Below are 21,614 nucleotides of genomic sequence, written 5' to 3'. Positions count from 1 at the left end.
GATACTAGACTGTTGCATGGAGGGTCATGTGTTGAAAACTCACCTGGACTGTACAATTTTAATATCTATATTCGGTTTGAGAACATTCTGGAAGTATCGACAAATGTCAAGAATCATTGTACTCCAATGTTCTGTAACTGTATATAAACATATGTGTTCTGGCCGGAGGCAGTTCGCTCCGTGCAAATGAAAGTGCTGAATAAACCTTCATTAAGTGAAGTTAGTGTTCGTCATTCTTCTAATTACACCTTCTTCTATATGACATTATTCTGGTGGTTGCGCCGGGTATTGGAACTTGTGATAGTGCACATTATCGACGAGGCAGTGACTCCCAGCAGGCCACGACAGGGCCGCCGTTTACGTGGCGAGAAACCCGAGTCCGAGGCATATTCAACAGATCGCAATCTATCGGAGACAGAAGAAGAAGAGGACGTTACGATGACAGTAACTGTGTGCCACCACATGAGACATCCTTCCGGGTTCTCTGGTAGCGATGGCCAAGATCGAAACAAGTGGCTGCAGGTATATGAGGATGTAGCCAAATTTAGGAAATCGGATGACACCGTGTGTTTCTTTAACGTATTTTTCTACTTGGTGGGCATTGCCAGGCAATGGTATGAGAACAATGAGGAGAGGTTCACAAACTGGGAAGTATTCCAGGTGGAACTGCGCAAGTATATCAGTGACACACAACGACAGAAGTACAAGGCTGAAGATAAATTAAAGTGCAGGGCACAGCGTCCAGGAGAAACAACAGCAGCCTACATTCAAGACGTCTTAGAGTTGTGTAATATAGTGGATCCTAGAATAAAGGAGAAAGATAAGGTTGCACATCCCATGAAGGGTGTTGCTGAGGACATGTATCAAGCCCTACTTCTGAAGGAGGTTTCGAAAGCAGTATATCGAGACAATGTTTCGAAAAAAGATTACACGCAAGAAGTTTGAACGGCATCCAAACGTCGTATCGATGTCTGTGATGGAGGAAGGAACTGACTTCACAAGCGTTCTTCGTCAGATAGTGAGAGAGGAAGTTCAGAAGACACTTGGATTACACATCGAGCAAAAATCCGAGACACTTAAGAGGTCATAATGGAGGAAGTGGAACAGACATTGAACGCAATCTCTCGTCTTTCATTTCCCTTTAAAACGGTGAAAAAGTAGAGACCCAAGCGAAGTTAAGTTCCTACAATGGCGCATGAGAAACCTGTTTGGGCACCAAGAAAGACTGACGTCTGGAGGACCCAGGATAACCAACCAGTATGTTTCCACTGCGGAAGACCGGGACATGTGGTGCGCTATTGTCAAGAAAGGCGGCAGATATTTGCTGAAGCCCGCACCAGACGACATCAGGACGACGTAAGTCGCCATCAGCAAAAGCTAGCCGCTGGAGAGGACACTTCGCAACACGCCGATCAAGATCTCCATCGCCGTTTATAAGCTCCACCCGATCACCTAGCCACCACAACCTGGAAAACTAAAGGGTGCGACCTTCCTTGGAGGTGAGGCCGCCCCGAAGAGAAAAATCCTCCGCCGTCCATCATTACAAAAATGATAGGAAACTACGTCGATATCCAATGGATGGCCGACCAGCCCAAGCTCTTATGGACTTTGGAGCATCTCATGCAGTCATTTCGGAGAAGTACCGCTGACAGTTGCAGAAAACGTGTTCGTCAACAGCATTACATCTTTTCTGAAGGTGGATAAAGGGAAATATGTAAAACCTACTGGAAGATGTATCATTCGTGTGGTTATAACTGGCCATACACAACCCTTAGAATTCATAGTCTTACAAGAGTGTAGTCATGACGTCATTCTCGGATGGAACTTTTTGAAAGCTTCTCAGGCAAGTATAGATTGTTGTCGCCCGAAGATCATCCGAGACGAGAGGAGATATTGTGGACAGGAAGATGCGCATCCAAGTCTGTGGAGACTATGTGTGCTGGATGAAGTGATCATTCCTGCAGTCAGCGCTGGAAAGGTAACTGTCATGTGTCAAGCCAAGCATCGATTCATGGATCTTGTATTGGAATGTAAGACAAGCATACCACTGAAGAATAACTTGGTAATCCTAGCCTCTGTCATCTCGTTTAAGAACAGATTCGGTGAACTGTGAATAGTTACCTGTCGCCGAGAACCGCAGATCCTTCCAAGACGCATGTGCGTAGCAAACGCTGACCAGTTAATTGCCGAACAGCTGAGCGTCATAGAAACCTCCCATGCCGAGTCCGTAGGCGAAATTGCCGCTACCACTATGAGACAAGATCTTCCAGCTCGCCGATCACCAGATCTCACTAAGGAACAACACAAGAAGCTACTTGCCATTTTTAAAGAGTTCTCGGAATGATTCAGTCCACAGGTGAACAGCAAATCAGACAAATTGATGGTGACGCACTGGATTAGCAATGGAGACCATCAACGAATAAGCCAGAGAGTATACCGTGTGTCAGCAACGGAACGTCGAGTAATTCGTGACGAGGTAGAGAAAGTGATGAAGAATGACAGCATTCAGCCTTTGCAGAGCCCATGGACGTCACCAGTGGTTCTCGTCAGGAAGAACGATGGCAGTTGGCGCTTTTGTGTTGATTACAGGAAGCTTAATAAGATAACTAAAAAGGATGTTTATCCCCTTCCACGAATTGGCAATACACTAGATTGAATGGGGCTAAGTTTTTCTCAACGATGTACATGTACTCAGGATAGTAGCAAATCGAAGTAGATGAGACTGATCGTGAGAAAACCGCATTCATCACCCCCGAGGGTCTGTATAAGATAATCCCGTTTGGTTTGTGTAATGCACCAGCAACTTTTGAACGGATGATGGATTATCTTGTAAGTCACGTGAAGTGGACGATGAGTCTCTGTTATTTAGATGACATTATAGTGTCCTCAAAGACATCTGATGAACACGTAAAAAGACAGAAGGCCGTTCTTAAGTGTCTGCAGCAAGGCGGACTGTAACTTACTCCAGAAGAAATCAAAATACTTGGACACCTTGTGTCAAACGAAGGTGTGCGGCCAGACCCAGAAAAGGTGAGATCTATAACGGAATTTCCTATTCTTAAATGTATTAGATATGTGAGAAGCTTCCTCGGATTATGTTCTTATTACCGTCGTTTTATCAGACTTAAAGCCAGGCCACTCTAAGAGTTGTTACAAGCCAACGCGAAATTTACCTGGGGGGGGGGGGGGGGCGGAGGTGTCCTGAACAAGATTCTTTCGATGTGCTGCGAAAAGCTCTGACGACTGACCGTGTACCTGATCTGTATGATGAAAGAGCACCTACATAACTACACACAGAGGACTGTGAGTATGCGATCGGTGCTGTTCTGGTGCAAATTTCGGATGAGAAACGGAAGGTAATAGGCTATGCTTCTACAACACTTACAAAAGCTGAGAGAAACTACTCAACTACAGAAAGAGAATGTCTTGCTGTGATCTGGGCCATGTGCAGATGGAAGGCCATTCACAGTTGTTACAGACCATCATTCACTTTGTTGGTTGACAGGGCTTAAGGATCCAGCAGGATGACTCGCCAGGTAGGCACTACGTCTTCAAGAGTATGACATTACCATAGTGTACAAAAGTGGAAGAAAACACCAAGATGCTGACTGTCTCTCAAGAAACCCTGTGCAAGAGCATCAAGACTGTGATGAAGATAATGGCTGTCTCGCTGAACTCCAGGGTCTCTCTGCTGAGCAGAAGAAGGACACCTAATATCTAAAATCATGCTTGCCTTAAATCGGTCAAACACTGTGAAAGGACAATTTAAGGTAGTTAATGGATTACTTTGCAAGAAAAACTTTGATCCGTTTGAAAAGAGTGATTCCTAAACACATGCGCTTAGATGTTCTACAGAAATTCCATGACACAACCTGAGGCCGGACGTTTAGGACTTATTAAGACATACGGTAGGATCCGCAAGAGACCTTTTGGTCAGGTTTATTTAGGAGTGTCCGTCACTCTGTGTCGTACTGTCGAGAGTTCCTCAGAAAGCACGTGGCGCACTCATACCAATTCCACCAGCCAAAACGCCTTTCCAGCGTGTTGGGATTGACCTCCTCGGACGATTTTCGATGATTGCTAGTTGCAATTGAAGGATTATTGTTTGCACTGATTATCTGACACGCTATGCCATTACAACAGCTGAAGACAGCCGAAGAATTTGAGGTAGCCAAATTCATCGTGGAAGACACTGTATTATAACACGGTGCCCCAAGGTCGTTAATTACGGAGCGAGGGAAAGTTTTTCAACCGAATCTTGTGACAGAGATAAACGACTGCCTACCATACGCAAACTAAGGAGCTTACGGAACGCCCTAATAAGATCATGGCCGACATTCTATCAATGTTCTTCAATGTTGAGCAGAGCAGCTGAGATGAGGTGCTACCTTCCGTGGCGTTTGCCTACAACACCGCTGACAAGACACCGCGGGATTCACGTCATATTTCCTGGTGCATGGGCGTGAGGCGACTACGACGATGGACACCGTGTTTCCGTTACATCCTGATGACGTGGACGATGACTACATCGGCCAGGTGATAACCAGAGCTGAGGAAGTTCGGCAGTTAGCTCGACTCCTCACGCTGCAGGCTCAAGAAAACGATCGCCGAAGGTATGACGCGAGCCACCGCCCTGTTGTCTACCAGCCTGGTGACCTCGTCTGGATCTTCACTCCTGTTCGAAAGGTTGGTCTCTCTGAGAAGCTACTCAGGCGCTACTTTGGGCCTTAAAAGGTAGTAAGACAGTTGTCTGACGTGACTTATGAAGTTGAAGATTTCGACCCCACAAGACGACGAAAGATCAGAGATACGGTCAACGTCCTTCGAATGAATCTCTATAACGATCCTGCAACCCAGGGTAAATTCGAAACTCCAGCGACAGGCAACAAGCGGAAAGGTGACGAAGAGCGTAGCGGCAAAGGAAGTTCTAAGAAGACCACCACCAGGGCGAACATCCGTCATCGGGAGTCGGAGTATGCAGGACCGATGACCCGTTCCCGGACTAGGAGGACGTAACACCGATACGCTGTAAGCTTAGGGAGGGATCAAGGTCGCAGAAGAAGATGAGTAGCACACTCGCCGTAGTGTAGTGGCTGTGATAACAGTAAAATTTTAATTTCTATATTCGGTTCGAGTACATTCGAGAAGTATCCGCAAATGTCAAGAATCATAGTACTGGAACGTTCTGTAACTGTATTTATACCGTATGTGTTCTGACGGGAGGCAGTTTGCGCCAAGCTCTTGTATGTGCAAGTGATTAATAAACCTTCGTTAAGTGAAGTTGGTGTCCGTCATTCACCTAATTACACCTTCTTCTACGTGACAATATTTCGAATTTTCTAAATGTTTTCAAAAAGTATTAGCAATAATGATAGGAATTGGTCAGTCTCTGTTGTTTTCATGAATGTCATAGTATGAATTTATTGTTCTGACTCATTACCACTTACCTAATACAAAGGAACTCTGGGTCGAAACTCCTGGAGTGGACTGTAGCCAGTTTAATTCATCTTGCTGTTCAGGAAATCGACAAGTTGGATTTTTGGCTTAATTTTAATGGGGGCCGAGAATTAAAATTATTTATTGACCTTGAGTTTAAAAAGAGCACTGCTGGTCATAGATGTCAGCTGTGGCGAGTGGATCAGAGAGGGCACTAGATGTCCAATAACTACTTCAAGACCACTGACCATTCGCCACACTGTGTATGCAGTACACCGGCTTAGTGTTTTATGTACACAGGCTTTTATAGTCTGAGTCAGTTAATACAAAACTGTTTTCCGTTTCTTACCCTGAAGAAGGACACTTGCAAACAGTGGCCGAATTATTGGTACATCATTTTGCAATACGATGCAGTCTGCAGCTGAGAAGAATTGTATGGGAAAAGCTCAGCAGCATACCACACAGATCAGTTGCTACAGAAGATCGTAGGTTACGTCTCGGATAAATCTCAGAGGAATTGAGGATACAAAAGTAAAAGTTTAACACCATTCATTTAAAAGTTTTGTTTACGAGGACTATCTTGCCCTGATGTGTGCCATACATTTTATCAAAGACACGAAGTTAAATAAATTTTTTGGAATATGGTATTATTTACGCCAAGTTTATTTATATTCCAAAGCAGTGTTTATTCAGACAACTATTGGCCACTTTTGATTCTGTAGTAATTTTCATGTGGATATGTCCTTGAATACACGACATGCTGCTACAAAAGGGCAACTATGGCATCTTATAGTGCGATCTCATGGTATGACGTGTCGCACAACTGTTAAAAACATAAGCAAGAGTCTTTCGTAACCAAACGCAGCACACGGCAAGAGGGACAACAATAAAAGAAAATGACCAAACCATTACCAAAACTGTATTATTACCAGTTATTTGGGTAGAGCTGATAAGCCTACCAAGCTAAATGTTTGTATTTTTATAGAATATTGGCATAATATTGTCAGTCAAACCATTTCACCTTCCAGGAGTAGCAATCCAACTCAAAAACGATGTATACGTTCTGGAAGTGTGTTGAAAACTTAGTCTCAATAACAGATCTACTCTGCCGATACAAAATCGACTTCACCAATCGCATCCTGTTATGCCTCACTGCAGTCCACCTCTCGCTCTGCCTACACATGATACAAGTCAAAACTTCCCATGGTCATGTTACATAATGTGCTATATAATGTGGCGTGTATAGTTTGATTGCGTGTTGTACAGTTTCTGCAAGATTACAATAAAACTAGTTTCTTATTATTAACGTAACATGAGGTTTTATTTAATCACTGCTTTTCCCGGCTAATGATCGTTAATTTGTTAAAGAAATCTCAACCTGAGAACGTGTAGCAATGTTGTCTGCTAAACAGTGTAAATGGCACTAACTTCATGCACAAAAGTAATCATGTACATAGGTTGGAACTTAAGTAGTGGCAACTATTTATTCACCACCGATACAAAAGAGTTATATGTTTGCACTTGTTGCTGTCCTTCAAAGTAGTCACCAGCGTTGCGTACAACCCGTTGCCAGCGATGTGGAAGGCGTAGTATACTGTTAGAAGAGCGTGTTCTGTTGATGGTACGAATGGTGCGGTCTACTGCCTGCCGAATCTCTGGAACAGTTCTGAAACGAATACCACGAAGTGATTCCTTCATCTTCGGAATCAAATCAAAGTCACAAGGACTTAAGTCTGGGGAGTATGGTGGATGGTACAGTACTTCCCAGTCCCATTGACCGAACAGAGCAGACACAGCTTGCACTGTATGCGCCTGCGTATTGTCGTGCAGAATGATGGATGGGTCGCGCAGAAAGTGCCGGCGCCTCTTTCGCAAAGCTGGTCGCAGGTGATGCTCCAAAACGAACATTAATACTGTGCATTGACGGTCTGCCATGGAGGAACATAATGCGTTACGATAACACCATTACAGTCGTACAAGAGAATCACCGTAACTTTAGACCGCTACATTCGCACCATCAACAGGTCAGGCTTTACTAAGGATATACTACGCCTTCCACACTGCTGGCAACGAGTTCTACACAACGCTGGTGACTACTTTGATGGACAGTAACAGGTTCAAACATGTAACTCTTTTGTATCGTTTGTGTATGTAGTTGCCACTATTGCAGTTCCAACCCTCGTATAACCAGCAAACAAGCTAAATGTATGATAAGTAATCAGAAATAAACAAAAGTAACGATTGTGCTGTTGTATAATAGTCTCTTTACTAGTTTCATACCGTTTATCGAATTTAACGTTACTGTTCTTCGAGGTGGCAACACTTTTGTTTAAGTAAAATGAACAAATTTGTCACACAATACCACACACACACACACACACACACACACACACACACACACAACACTAATGTATTTTTTTCCTGTCAAAATTTTTCGTAGAAGTTGTTATGAAATAACCAGGCTTTACACATCAGCACTTAAGAATTTATGTCACGTATGATGCTGTTTGCATTCATAAAAGTTCACTGTATCACTGTAATCACAGTCTAACTGGAATTTATTACCTAAGAGTTCACTGTAATCACAGTCTAACTGGAATTTATTACGTCAGAGTGGGTTAAGAGCCACCAATAGACGATTAATTTCGCAATTATGTCTGTATAGAAAATCAATTTAAAACTGCAGCTGCAATATTTCACTAAGATGGCGGCTAACATAAGACAATCACTTATCGATTGAGCTTCAAGCCCTGTTTTACTGCCAACAAATAATATATATTAGATCTTTTTGTACCTTCATTATATGCATTAACATTTGAAAACATTACTCAATGTTAATTCTTATTATTCAGCATTTACCATTAAGCCGCGCTGTAGATCAAGAGCGCTAATCGCTACGCTCTTTCGTAGCTGAGCAGAAAACTTAACATTTATATAGGACGATAATTACAATGAAATTAAACTCAAGCAAATAAGATTCATTTCAATGACACATAAACTCTGTTTTTCAAATATAAAGTTATCAACTCAATACAGTTTTTTTACAGACTTCTGTGTTACGAGACACCAATTACATCCTATCAGTACAACAGTTCGAATAAGAAGAAGGATTTTTCCAGAAGAATCGTAGATAACAAAAGCTTGAGATTTTTATTACCTTTTTCCATGCGTACTGCCTGAGATATAATTTTCTTACAAGATATTAAATTAAATCATAGACAATAACTATTTATTATTTTACTATCGATGAAGTTCTTTTTGTTAATACCACGAGAATACGATTAATGTTCATTCACATTCCACGCACAATGCTGTCGTGAATATTATTCTGAATAAAATATAGGCGTAGATATTACGATAACAATTATCAAGCGGCTATTTCCAACTGGTGCACAATTCATATGAAGGAGAAGTGTAATTGTAACCAACCGAATTAAAGCTCCTTCTGCAGCTACTGCATTCTTATGTAATCCACACTTAACTCAACGTCCGGTAGAGAAATCAGATGGCAAGAAGGGAACTCAAGCTATGACGGAAGATGACGAATAGGTTTACGCGAATAAGCCAAAGATTTACTTTACGTCTCCAGCTTAGTAATATTCATATCGATACGTAATGTTAAATAGACCTTCTCTGCTTGTTCTTTGTCTCCCTCTTCCAGAAGGTGAAGACGACACCAGAAATATTCGGTTCACGATTATTACTAAAATCAGAAAGATACTTCTTATAACAAGCTCCGCCATTAACGGATATTTGCTATTACGTGGAACGTAATTAGAGTGAGAATAACGTAGCGTTCTTACTTCTAATATTTCCATAAAGGACTTACGGACTTACATATACAGAGTGAATACTCAGAGAAACTTTGTGATACTCAAACCTCAATAAACCAACACAGGGCGATTTAAAACCTGCAATTGTGTCTTCTGTGGTTTATTGAGCGAAAGAGCTTTCTGTGTTCTCAGAATCCTATTCACAGAGGAACAAATTGTAAAGAACTATTTTGTAACAGTCCCTGTCCGACGAAATGGGCGACACAGTTATTAATCATTACGAAATTATACATGTGGTACTAAGAAAAACTATACGTAGTTTTTTTTTTAATTGGTAGAAGATTGCAGACCAAGAGGGAAATTATAACCACAAGGTGCCTCTGCGTTGTAGTTTTTTTGAACGCACATCTTGAGGGTACCATAATGTAATACTCCCGACACACACTGTAGCTGAATACACAAATGTATCGCGACGGTACATAGATGTGAGACACACAACGATTTTCTTACGATGTCACTCGGTGTGATCACACGAAGCTCCCTCTCTCTTCGGTCCCTCACACCTCCCCATCTTCCATCACGAGCCGAAACTGGAGTTAACTGGCGAACCACATTCTGTTGGAATAGCCCAACGCAGTGGTTTTCATCATGCGTCCACGGCTCCCTTCACCCGAGCATAAACACACATGTGACATACGACTCGAAGTGTGGGGTAAATAAAGTCATTCGCCAGTATGTTGCAGCTTGTTAAGTTCAGAAAAAAAATGAATCAGAGTAGTTACTTCTGTACCAACTCTTGAAGTAACATATTTCAACCACTTGTAACGTTTTTATATCTCATTCTTGCAACGAATTCAGTGGGAATGATGGGTTTGCTTCTTCATCATCAGTTCTTCCAAACTTGGCACAAGACTGGAAAGAGCGACTCTCCCTTTCACCATATGCATTCGCGATTTTACCACATGCGAAAGCAGGCTAACAGACATAACTTTCACGTGTAACACAGGTCAGACTCCCAACATAAAGGCCGATATCGGACTCTCAGAAGGAAATCTACTCTCCTAGGGCACTAATGCACATTTTGCACTTGTTATTCATGTAGGCTTCCAAGCTATTGAGGAATCCCTGGAAGATGTTTTCCAACTTCTCTCTCATGGCCGTTCCAAGTTCTTTCACGGTTCGGGGAGACGATGTTCTTCGAGAAACATACGCCAACCGCATCACAGGCATCCTCTATAGGGTAATATTCAGGCCGTTCCATACGTTCAGTATCTTCACTTTCCAGTCCGTCCTACACTTGAAAGGTGGCTACACTGAGCCACAGCGCGAGAGATTGCGCCAAAGAGTTTTAATCCGCCGCCTCCACTGGCAGTGCTGGTCGAGATGTGGCAGTAGTCAGTGCTTGTTGAGATGTGGTAGGAGTCAAGTCGTTGTTGAGATGTCGTCGTAGTGAGTGGTTGTGCAGATCTTGCTGAGAGGATATTGATAGCTGTACTATTTGAGGCCATGTTTTATGCAGTTGTTTGATGGGCTAGACAGCAGATGTTGCTCGAATGGAGATATTGTAATGATCAGAGTGCTTTTCGTCAAAATATATGAAGGTAAAAAAAATTCCCTTTTTTTATTATTTCAGTGTCTTAAATAATGCGTCATCACAGGTTCAGTCAACAAAGCATCTGGCTCGCGTTCTTGTATTAGAGTGTAATTCTGGTTTTCTTGCGCAATTATAGTATTTCTATTTTTTTAATTACTTCAGTATAAATGGTATTTAAAATATCTTTTCTTATTAAAGAAGAACCGTGCCAGATGTGTACGTTGAATCACACTTCCACACATAGAACAGTTACACTTGTTCTTTGGTTTCGTAGGTTTTATAGTTGCTGGGGACTTGCTGGGGACTTAATTAATTTATTTGTGTTAACGGAAATTTTCTTTCATTCTTTGTTGTTATTCTATGCAGTCAGGTTGCGTACTAAAACTAGTCAGGGCCAACCGTTTACGACACTTCGTAATCGGACTTACAGCTAATAAAAAAAAACTTAAAAAATATTTGCATTAAACATAATTAAGACCCCACACACGTGGCGACCGCTCCTTAGGATCGTCTCTTGGAATTCTTCTGATTGTAAAAATAGTAGACAGTAGTATTGTTGTAGTAATTTGTAGTTTAGTAACTGTAGTCTATATTGCATGTGTAGATTTGGTAATTGTCATTCTTCTAATGGTTTTTTTTTTTTTTTGCAGAATTTAATTTTTTGTTGTCTTGTCTACGGGTTTGACAATTAAGTGCAATTATTTCAATAGTTCGTTAATCGTGTTTGAGGGAAACATTTCGTGTGAATGGTACTGTTGGAGATATAGTGTCATTGTGTGTAATTTTCGTATAGTGACGAGTTTTGTATGTTTTGTAAATGATTACGCGATCGATGAAAAAGGCAAAAATGATGATAGTCAGAACGACGAAATTGTTGACATGGCGAACTCGCCAACACAGGAGGACAGTATGATGAATAATGAAGTTGAAAACAATTTAATAGGTCGGGAAAATAGTCCGGAACCATTTCAAAATTTTTCACAATCAAAAAATTTTCAGAATACGAGATTAATGACAGAAGATTCTGGAATAGTATCGAACACAGATAGCTTTACAGCTATGACGAAGGAAACTGGTTTTGCGGGAAATGTTAGGGGCGAAAAGAATTTCGAACAAGTTAATATGGAGCAGTTGATGAGTGCAATATTAAATTTTCGAACTGAATTTAAAACAGAGATAGGAACAATTAAAACTGAGATGGGAACAATGGAAACACAGTTTAGATCTGAATTAAAAACACAGATGGGAACAATGGAAATACGGTTAGACTCATTGGGATCACAGTTAGGATCTGAATTGAAAACAGTGGCAACACGGCTAGAAGCTGAGATGGAAACAATGGAAACACGGTTAGATTCACGAATAGGGACATGTTTCAAAAACATGAAAGATGAATTAAAGAAAGAAATTAGAGAAGAAGTACAACCGATTTTGAATTCTCACAATAATAGATTAATTGCAGTAGAGGTTAGACCAAGGGAACAGGATAGAGAACAGGAAGAGAGAGATCGCGTGATAGTACAACAGTTTTCAGAGTTAAATTTACAACGTGCACACGATAAGGAGGAAATATTTGAGAGAATCGAGGAATCCGTACCAAATGACAGAATAAATAATCTAACACAACAATATGAACAGTTAACTAATAAATGTGTCAATACTGAAACCCGAGTCGCGACACTTAACAGAAGACGTAAATAAACAGCAAGAACAAATAGGTGATTTATCGGAAAGAGTGGAGGAGATTTCAGATAAATTGACAAATCTTAGTTTACATGGATACAGAGATTCAGATGATACAGCTCCATTACCATTTGCAGAAACCGAAGAGTACCAGAACATAAATAAGCATGTTGAAAATCAAGGAAAATTTAATGAACGCGTTAAAAGGGAATTTGAGGCATTACAAAAGCAAGTCAAACAAATTGAAGGCGAAATTGTAGCAAAAGACAGCAAAAGAAATTTAGAATCACAAATAGCAGAGGGGTTTGAAGAAAGTAATTTGTTTCATTTACGGAAAGCAACAAGAGAGCGCCAGGCGCGCGAACTTAACAATAATCGACATTCCGACTGGAATAGTCGCGGTAGGTCTTTGTCGCCACAAGGAGAAAACTTTGACTATAAACACTTTTTGACTGTTCGGAAATTTAAGATCTTTCGCAATTCTAAGAATGACATACATCCATGTTCATGGATAGATCAATTTATGTACGCACTTCCACAAAACTGGCCACTAAGTCACAAACTGGAATTTATGTGTGGCTATTAAAGTCCTCAGGGGATTCACTGCACTAAGTGAATATGTGCCGTAGCGTGCATAGGGCCCCGAGCTGTAGTGGTACTATTTCCCTTTTAGTTTTCTGCATCGCTGCCTACTCTTTTACTATTCTTTGCATTTGTCAGAACAACTCTTCAACTATCAATCTATCTAGAGAGTCAGTAAACAATAACCGGATATGACTATTTTACTCAAAAGTGATTTCGGAAATTACCGTTTGGACTTACTGTACCTTCAGCAGCATTCATTCGTAGTTTAAACGAAATTTTACCTGTTTATCTTCGTGACAATATTACTTCATATGTTGACGATATTCTTATTGCTAAACGTTCTTGGAGTGAGCATAACAAAATTTTGGATTCATTATTACGTATTTTTGCACGAGTTGGCATTACAGTGAACTTGGAAAAATCTGAATTTGGTCGTTCTCAGGAGAAATTTCTCGGTCACATTATTTCTACAGAAGGTATTCTTCCTGATCCAGAGAAACTAGACGCTATTCGTAATTATGCTGTTCCTACCACAAAACGTGATGTTCGTAGTTTCCTTGCTGTCTCTAATATTTCTAGACGCTTTATTAGATTGGACAATTTGGCCACACCTCGTTTTTGCGAACTATCTGGAAAGTTCTTTTTAAGCGAAAATCGGTTGACAACTCTTTTTGGTTAGTTTGCATTAGTGATGAGTGCGTTAATAAATTGCTTCAGTATACACATTTTAGTTACGCACACTTTGGTCCCAGAAAATGCTTTCATAAATTATGAGAAAATTGCTACTTCAGTAATATGGAAAAACGTATTCGATATGTTCTTGGCAAATGCAAATTATGTCAAAAGGCTAAGCCGCCAACTATTTCTCACAGAGCACCGTTGTTTCCTATCATTCCAGCGAAATTAAAGGGCATGGCTGCAGTCGATTTGTTCGGTCCAGTGGTTCGTTCTACTAATGGTTTTGTGTTCATATTGGTAGCAGTGGAACTGACATCAAAATATGTGTGTTTTACACTTTTACGCAAAGCAACAGCTCGTTCAGTATCTAATGCTTTCATCAAACATTTTCTTAAAGAAGTGGGTTATGTTGATAAGGTTATATCAGATAATGGATCACAGTTTCGCTCTAAAATTTGGCTTCGTACTCTACGGCGTCGTAAGATTAAACCAATTTTCATTTCACTTTTTCACCCTCAATCTAACGCTTCAGAAAGATGGATGAAGGAAATCAATAAATTGTGTCGACTTTATTGTCATCAGAATCACAGAACTTGGGATCAGTATCTTCATATTTTTCAAAACATTCTGAATGAACTCCCTAATGATTCAACTTCTTTACCGCCTATATTGATATTAAAAAATAAAGCACCGACAAATCGCATTTCTGAAATAGCTCCTTTTCCGCCATCACGGAAACTGCGGCATTCTGAAGTTGTCAACCTGGCTCTACGAAATATTGCATCTGCAGCTGCTAGAAGAGAGAAATCAGCTAAACATCCTGGTCGTTTAAAAATCTTGTCAGTTGGTCAGTAGGTGTTAATTAAGTCTCATCGTTTGTCTCACAAAGATAAGGGCTTGTGTCGCAAATTTTTTCTGCTTTATAACGGTCCATATAGAGTTCGTAAAATTATTCATGATAACACTGTCGAGGTAGAAACTCTTAAATCTCGGCGCTCTAAGGGAATACGTCATATATCGCACGTTAAAATTTTTGTGGAATGACATACTTTTGAGAGACTAACAGTTACATGTAAACATGCAGAGAATATAACGATACCGCCCCGCGTTCCGGCGGCGGCACATACTCGAAGCAACAGTCAAGTCTGCGCGCCGCACAAGGCAGTCGTTGACCGCAAACAATTACTTCCTACGTCACGCGCCTACAGCTGATCGAGCGCTCAGTGCGAATGCACTGACAGCCGTAAACAAATACACAGTCCAATTTCTCTGATTAAATTCAGTATAAAGCTATAGTGACTTGATAAATTATGTTATTAACGTTCAGTATTTTTCAGGATACGGTTGTATAAAATATTTAAGAACTTCAGGTAAATTCTGTGTGTGTCCGACGTTAAGAGGACTTGCTATCGAGAAAATTTCAGGAAGAATGTAATTTCGAAGAAGAAACTAATAAACTAAAAGGGTAACTGTTAATTGAGTTTATTTTTCAGGTAACATATTTCCACTTAGGTACGTACTTTAGACGTAATTTGCTGCTCGCGATTACATGATTCATACTTTGTGCTAAATTTCATGTTCTATGAATTTACTTGTGAAGCGACGTGCTTGTGTACATTTGCTGATTTTGACAGTGATTGATTAATGAACAGGGTTGTTACTTATGTATATTATGCATCGCTTGGCTGCACTGCTTTTTCACTGATGTCATATTTTTCTATTATGTGCCTGCTGTGCTTATTTATTTAAATTATAATTGTCATCTTATTAATCGTGCTGATGTGGTTATGTATGTAGGTTACACTTTGTGATTTATCTGCTTGCGCCTTCGTGTTTACTTATTAAGATTACATATGAACATTTATTTGCTTATGCTGATATGATGCAAATGACCTGTTTATTATGTAAGATACATATTTGCTGCTTTGCGTATGGATTGCATATTTACACATTTCTGTTTTGTTGTCATAACTACTCTTTAATTTGGTATATAGAAATGCTCACATACTGTGTAGGAACATAGAGTTTAGGTTACACTATGGTATTAATTATAGATTGTTTGCTTGGCAGAGCCTCGTTGTAGGGATTGTGCTGCATCCACTTGTTGACATTCTGTTCTCTACTAGTATATTTACTCGCTATTGCAGGTTTTGCTTACGCTCAGTGCCTTATATTTTTAAGATAAGAAAATGAACTGCCGTAATGCTACGAACGACATTAGTACAAGAAACTTCATAGAAGTCACATGAGCTGGAGGTTTTATGAAAGCCGTATAAATTTATGCTAATAGAAAGGAAGCTAACGACATGAAATACCAGCACTAGGTTTAGACCATTGACAGTTATTACACTGCATTCTTCGTGAGCAACTGAAATAGTAAGTGACACTTGACACAAGAAATACTCCACATGTTTGCCTCTGTTTGCCATAATTCTTGAAGTGGTGTACACACTGAAATATCACGATTATTCACACTTCGTAATCGTACTTACTTACTGAAAGTTCTTCGAACTGAAGGCTGTTAGAGGTCATGTATGCATTTTTTTTATTTTATGACGGACAAGGTAACCAAAATGTATTTATAATTCATAGTGAGTAGAAGATATGGGTCAGATGGATTACACAGAGGTTGTGTGTGGACATTGCGTCTACGGATTGTATGGGATGATGAAGTTTGCACTAGGATTTTATCTGTACTTGTTCGAGGAGACTGACTAGAAGAAAGAGTTGTTATGGAAGGGAAATGATATTGGCGATAGGGTTTATATGTGTCGACGTATTGAAGAGATATTATTGAGGTATTGAGATTGTGTGAAGTTGATGATTATTGGAGTTTTGGTGGACAAGAGGTAAGGTAAATGCTATTGATGATAAGGTTTATATGTATCGACGTAAGAGGTATTATTGAAGTATTGAGATTATCTGATGCTGATGATTATTGGAGTTTTGGTGGATAAGAGGTAAAGTAAGTGAGGAGCATTTTTTTTTGTTGGTTTATATGGAACAAGGAGGATGAAGATGGCAGACTAGAACACTAAAGTGGAAGGAAGATTGTCTACACACACTTTGTTAAGTCAATAAGCAGTACATACTTTTTTTTTTTTGGAGAGAGGAAGTAACTGCATATCTTGGCACACTGACAGTTGTTCAGCAACTGTACATTTTGATCTGGCTTGGCAAACATTGGTCTTGACATGATGACTATGACGTTGACTAACTATTATTGACTGTTATACATTGCTGCCGCTACTACTTGATACACATGATGAACATCAAATTTTGACAGAATTGCATTCACACAGTTAACACTATTCAATTACACAGTAGCACTAATGTGGATGAAAGATGAGTGAATGTGTTTTGTGTGTTTTCCCTTCCTAATCCCAAATAATTGGTACCGACCTATCTCCTAAATATTATTTTACTTGTTTGTCCTGGCTTGCACTGACACCCACAAATATTATAGGTTTACTGATATTTGTGTATTTGTAATAGTAATATGACAATTATCTGATATCATTTGTGTGTTTATTATAATTTGTGTGGATAGTGTAAGAGCATTGATAATAATTTTGTAAAAGTAATTGTGTGGGCATTCAAACTGTTGTTCATGCCTGCACCTGTTCAACATTAATGGGTGCCACTTAGAAATGTCTGATTAGTGATAGTGAATATTATGGACTCCTGTCTGCACCTGTTCAACATTGCTGGGTGCCACAGATGGAACTGCTTCTACCGAAATAATGTCACTTGTTGGTGTCTGCACCTGCTCAACATTGCTGGGTGCCACTGATGGAACTGTTTCTACTGACATAATGTCACTTGTTGGTGTCTGCACCTACTCAACATTGCTGGGTGCCACTAATGGAACTGCTTCTACTGAAATAATGTCACTTGTTGGTGTCTGCACCTGTTCAACATTGCTGGGTGCCACTAATGGAACTGCTTCTACTGAAATGATGTTACTTCTTGCTGTCTGCACCTGTACAACATTGCTGGATACCAGTGATGGAACTGCTTCTACTGAAAAGGTGTCACTTGTTAGTGTCTGCACCTGCTTAACATTGCTGGGTGCCACTAATGGAACTGCTTCTGCTGAAAGATGTCACTTGTTGGTGTCTGCACCTGTTCAACATTGCTGGGTGCCACTAATGGAACTGCTTCTACTAAAATGATGTCACTTGTTGGTATTTGCACCTGTTGACCATTGCTGGGTGCTACTGCTGGAACTATCAACTACTTGTTTTTTTTTTTAATCATCAAAAGCATTTTATGTGAACATTTGTATAAACTGATTTTTTGTGTATTGTGTAAACTATTAAGTAAAGTCACATGTATGAAAGAATTTGTATTGCTTACTGTATTTTATATATTAGGTTATTGAAAGGTCAGTGCAAAGCCAAAATTTTATCTAACTATGTGATATTTACGTATTAATATTATCTTTTATTTTTGTCTGTATTTTTGTGGACGAATTTGGTGGTATTTTCACCACCAATGCTGACAAAAATACCATCAAATTCTGGCCCGTGGAGGAAGGGCATATGAAAGGTGGCTACACTGAGCCACAGCGCCAGAGATTGCGCCAGAGAGTATTATTCAGCCGCCTCCACTGGCAGTGCTTGTCGAGAACTCGTAGTAGGCAGTGCTTGCTGAGATGTCGTAGTGAAGAATTCTTGTCGAGAAGTCGTGGTGGAGAGTGCTTGTTGAGATGTGGTAGTAGTGAGTCGGTGTTGATATGTTGTAGTAGGCAGTGCTTGTTCCATGTTTTATGCAGTTGTTTGATGGGCTAGACAGCAGATGTTGTTCGAATGGAGACATTGTAATGATCAGAGTGCTTTTCGTCAATGTATATGAAGGTAAAATATTCCCTGTTTTTTCATTATTTCAGTGTCTTATATAATGCGTCATTACAGGTTCAGTCAACAAAGCATCTGGCTCGTGTTCTTGTATTAGAGTGTAATTCTGGTTTTCTTGCGCAATTATAGTATTTCTATTCTTTAGTTACTTCAGTATAAATGACATTTAAAATTTCTTGTCATATTGAAGAAGAACCGTGCCAGATGTGTACGTTGAATCACAGTTCCACACACAGAACAGTTACACTTGTGCTTTGGTTTCGTAGGTTTTATAGTTGCTGGGGACTTAATTAATTAATTGTGTTAACGGAAATTTTCTTTCATTCTTTGTTGTTATTCTATGCAGTCAGATTGCGTACTAAAACTAGTCAGGGCCAACCGTTTACGACACTTCGTAATCGGACTTACAGCTACCAAAAAAAAAAAAAAAAAAAAAACTTAAAAAGTATTTGCATTAAACATAATTAAACCCCCACGCACACTTCAGCGGTCCTGTGTGGGCGTAAATCGTTTTCCATAAGCAGAAAATCTGAACCTGCCTCACCATACCAAGGCAAAGACGAGATCCAGAATAATTTCCCTGCGATATCGCTGTGCCTTAACGGTACTCCGTGGAAAGATATGCAGCGTTCGGGCGTTATTCATAATGAATGCCCACACTATAACGCTTAGGCCATACCAGCGACTTTCATCAACATTCTGTGATGTGTGACGTGTTCCACTCTCTGCACGAATTGGTAGCCAGAATCACTTGCCACAGTGAAGCGGAATTCGTACTCTCCTGACACCAGCCAACGTATTCTCTACACTAACGACCTCTACGTCGACGACGGAGTGGTTCTAGTGTGATGCGTTTAACATGATTCCAAGCACAGAACCAACCTGATTTAATCCTCGAGAAATGGTTATTGCAGGGACCTGCGTACCGTGAGCAGTTCCAAGGCCGGCAGCGATCTGTCTAGAAGTGAGAAATCTTCTTCTTTTCGCCACTACAGATATGTAAGGAACCTCATGCCGTGCAGTGGTCTGTCTACGACCACCAGTATGCTTTCGCACAGAATTTCCACCTTCAACGGCCTTGTTTAACACAGAGTTAATGATTTTGGGCACACAACGTTGTAAGCTGAAAACAGAGCATTCGCTGTAATCGTAACTCGTTTAGTGGAATTTTTTTGCCGTATCTTTCTATTTGTGGGCTATGAATTTCGGTGGTTTGTTTAACAAACCACTGTGATTACTCTCCAAATGATATTTTATTTTATTAAGGTTCAAGCTTCCAGTAACCAGGACTTTTAAACAAATAATAATAATAATGTCGTGTGACTAGGGCTTTCCGTCGTGTAGACAGTTCGCCGAGTGCAAGTCTTTCGATCTGACGCCACTTCGGCGACTTGCGCGTCGATGGGGATGAAATGATGATGGTTAGGACAACATAACACCCAGTCCCTGAGCGAATAAAATCTCCGACCAGCCGGGAACCGAACCCGGGCCCTTAGGATTAACCTTCCGTCGCGCTAACCGCTCAGCTACTGGGGACGGACTTCAATCAAATGACACACCGTGATACAGCTTTATTTTCATACATCAGCACATGTGAAACTGAAATTGAAGTAACTTTCGTCATACCTCTTCCATTTTGATCTATTCGTATTTGTACAACAAAATGAGTGGCTTGACATAACAATTTTTGTGCTTACTGTGACGGCACTATCCGTCATCAAGTGCGGAGATATTGGAAAATCCCGCGGCCAACAGCAGCGAAACAAAGTTCGCAAGAGGCAGCTCGGCAGGCACCGAGAAGGTGATGATGTCATTGGTTATGCTGATGGCCGCAGAGAATTATTCTCATCGTACCGATATGAATTAGGAAGCACTCAGTCAAGTTAACTTGTGAACTGTGAGACTCCAAAGAGTTTTCAGCGTGGCCACCGACGTCTCCTGTTCTTCCGTCCGGTGATTAACACTAGCAATAACTAGGCATTTTGTTGAACCACTGTGAAGTAACCAAAGTCATAGAATACCTCATAATATTGTGTCGCGCCCCCTTTCACCCACCATAGAGCAGCAACTGGAGGAGGCATGCACTAGACAAGTTGTTAAAGTCCCCTGCAGAAATACTGAGCGATGGTGCCTCTGCAGCCATACGGAACTGCGAAAGTGGTGCCGGTGTAGGATTTTATGCACGAGCTGACACCTCGATTATGTTACATAAATGTTTTATGAGAGCCATGTGCTGCAATGTGGGTGGCCAAACCCTTCTCTTGATGTCTCCCAAATGTTCTTCAAACCGATCATTAACAATTGTGACCCGCTGACTTGGCGAATTGTTATTCATAAATGATGCACCGTTGCTTGGGAACATTACGTCCATGAATGGCTGCAAATGGTCTTCAGGCAGGCGAACATATCCAGGGACCCAGTCCATTTCGTGTAAACATAGTCCACGCCATTACGGAGCCAACAACAGCTCGCACAGTTCCTTGTTGACAACTTGGATCCATGGCGTCGTGAGGTCCGCGCCACATTCGAACCGTACCACCAGCTCCTACCAACTGAAATCTGTCTGATCTGACCAGGCCATGGTTTTCAGTCGTCTAGGGTCCAGCCGATATGGTGATGACCCCAGTAGATGTACTGCGAACGATGTCGCGCTGTTAGCAAAAGTACTCACGTCAGTCCTCTGCTTCCATAGCCTGGTAACATCAAATTTCACCGCACTGTCCAAACGGATACGTTGGTCGTACGTCGTGCATTGATTATTGCGTTTATTCCACGCGGTGATGCTTGTCTGTTACCACTAACAACTCTACGCACATGGCACTGTTGTCGGTCGTTTAGAGAAGACCGTCGGCCACTTCCTTCTCCGTGGCGTGAGGTACTGTATGGAAAGTGGATAGCCGAATAATGAATTCCCTAGCGATTTCCGAAATGGAATGTCCAGTGCGTTAACTCCAACTACCATCATAGTCTGCTAATTACCGTCGTGCGGCCGTAATCAAGTAGGAA

The sequence above is a fragment of the Schistocerca americana genome, chromosome 6 (genome assembly GCF_021461395.2).
Source record: "Schistocerca americana isolate TAMUIC-IGC-003095 chromosome 6, iqSchAmer2.1, whole genome shotgun sequence".
In the NCBI taxonomy this organism is placed as follows: domain Eukaryota; kingdom Metazoa; phylum Arthropoda; class Insecta; order Orthoptera; family Acrididae; genus Schistocerca; species Schistocerca americana.
Note: the sequence above shows the minus strand (reverse complement) of the source record.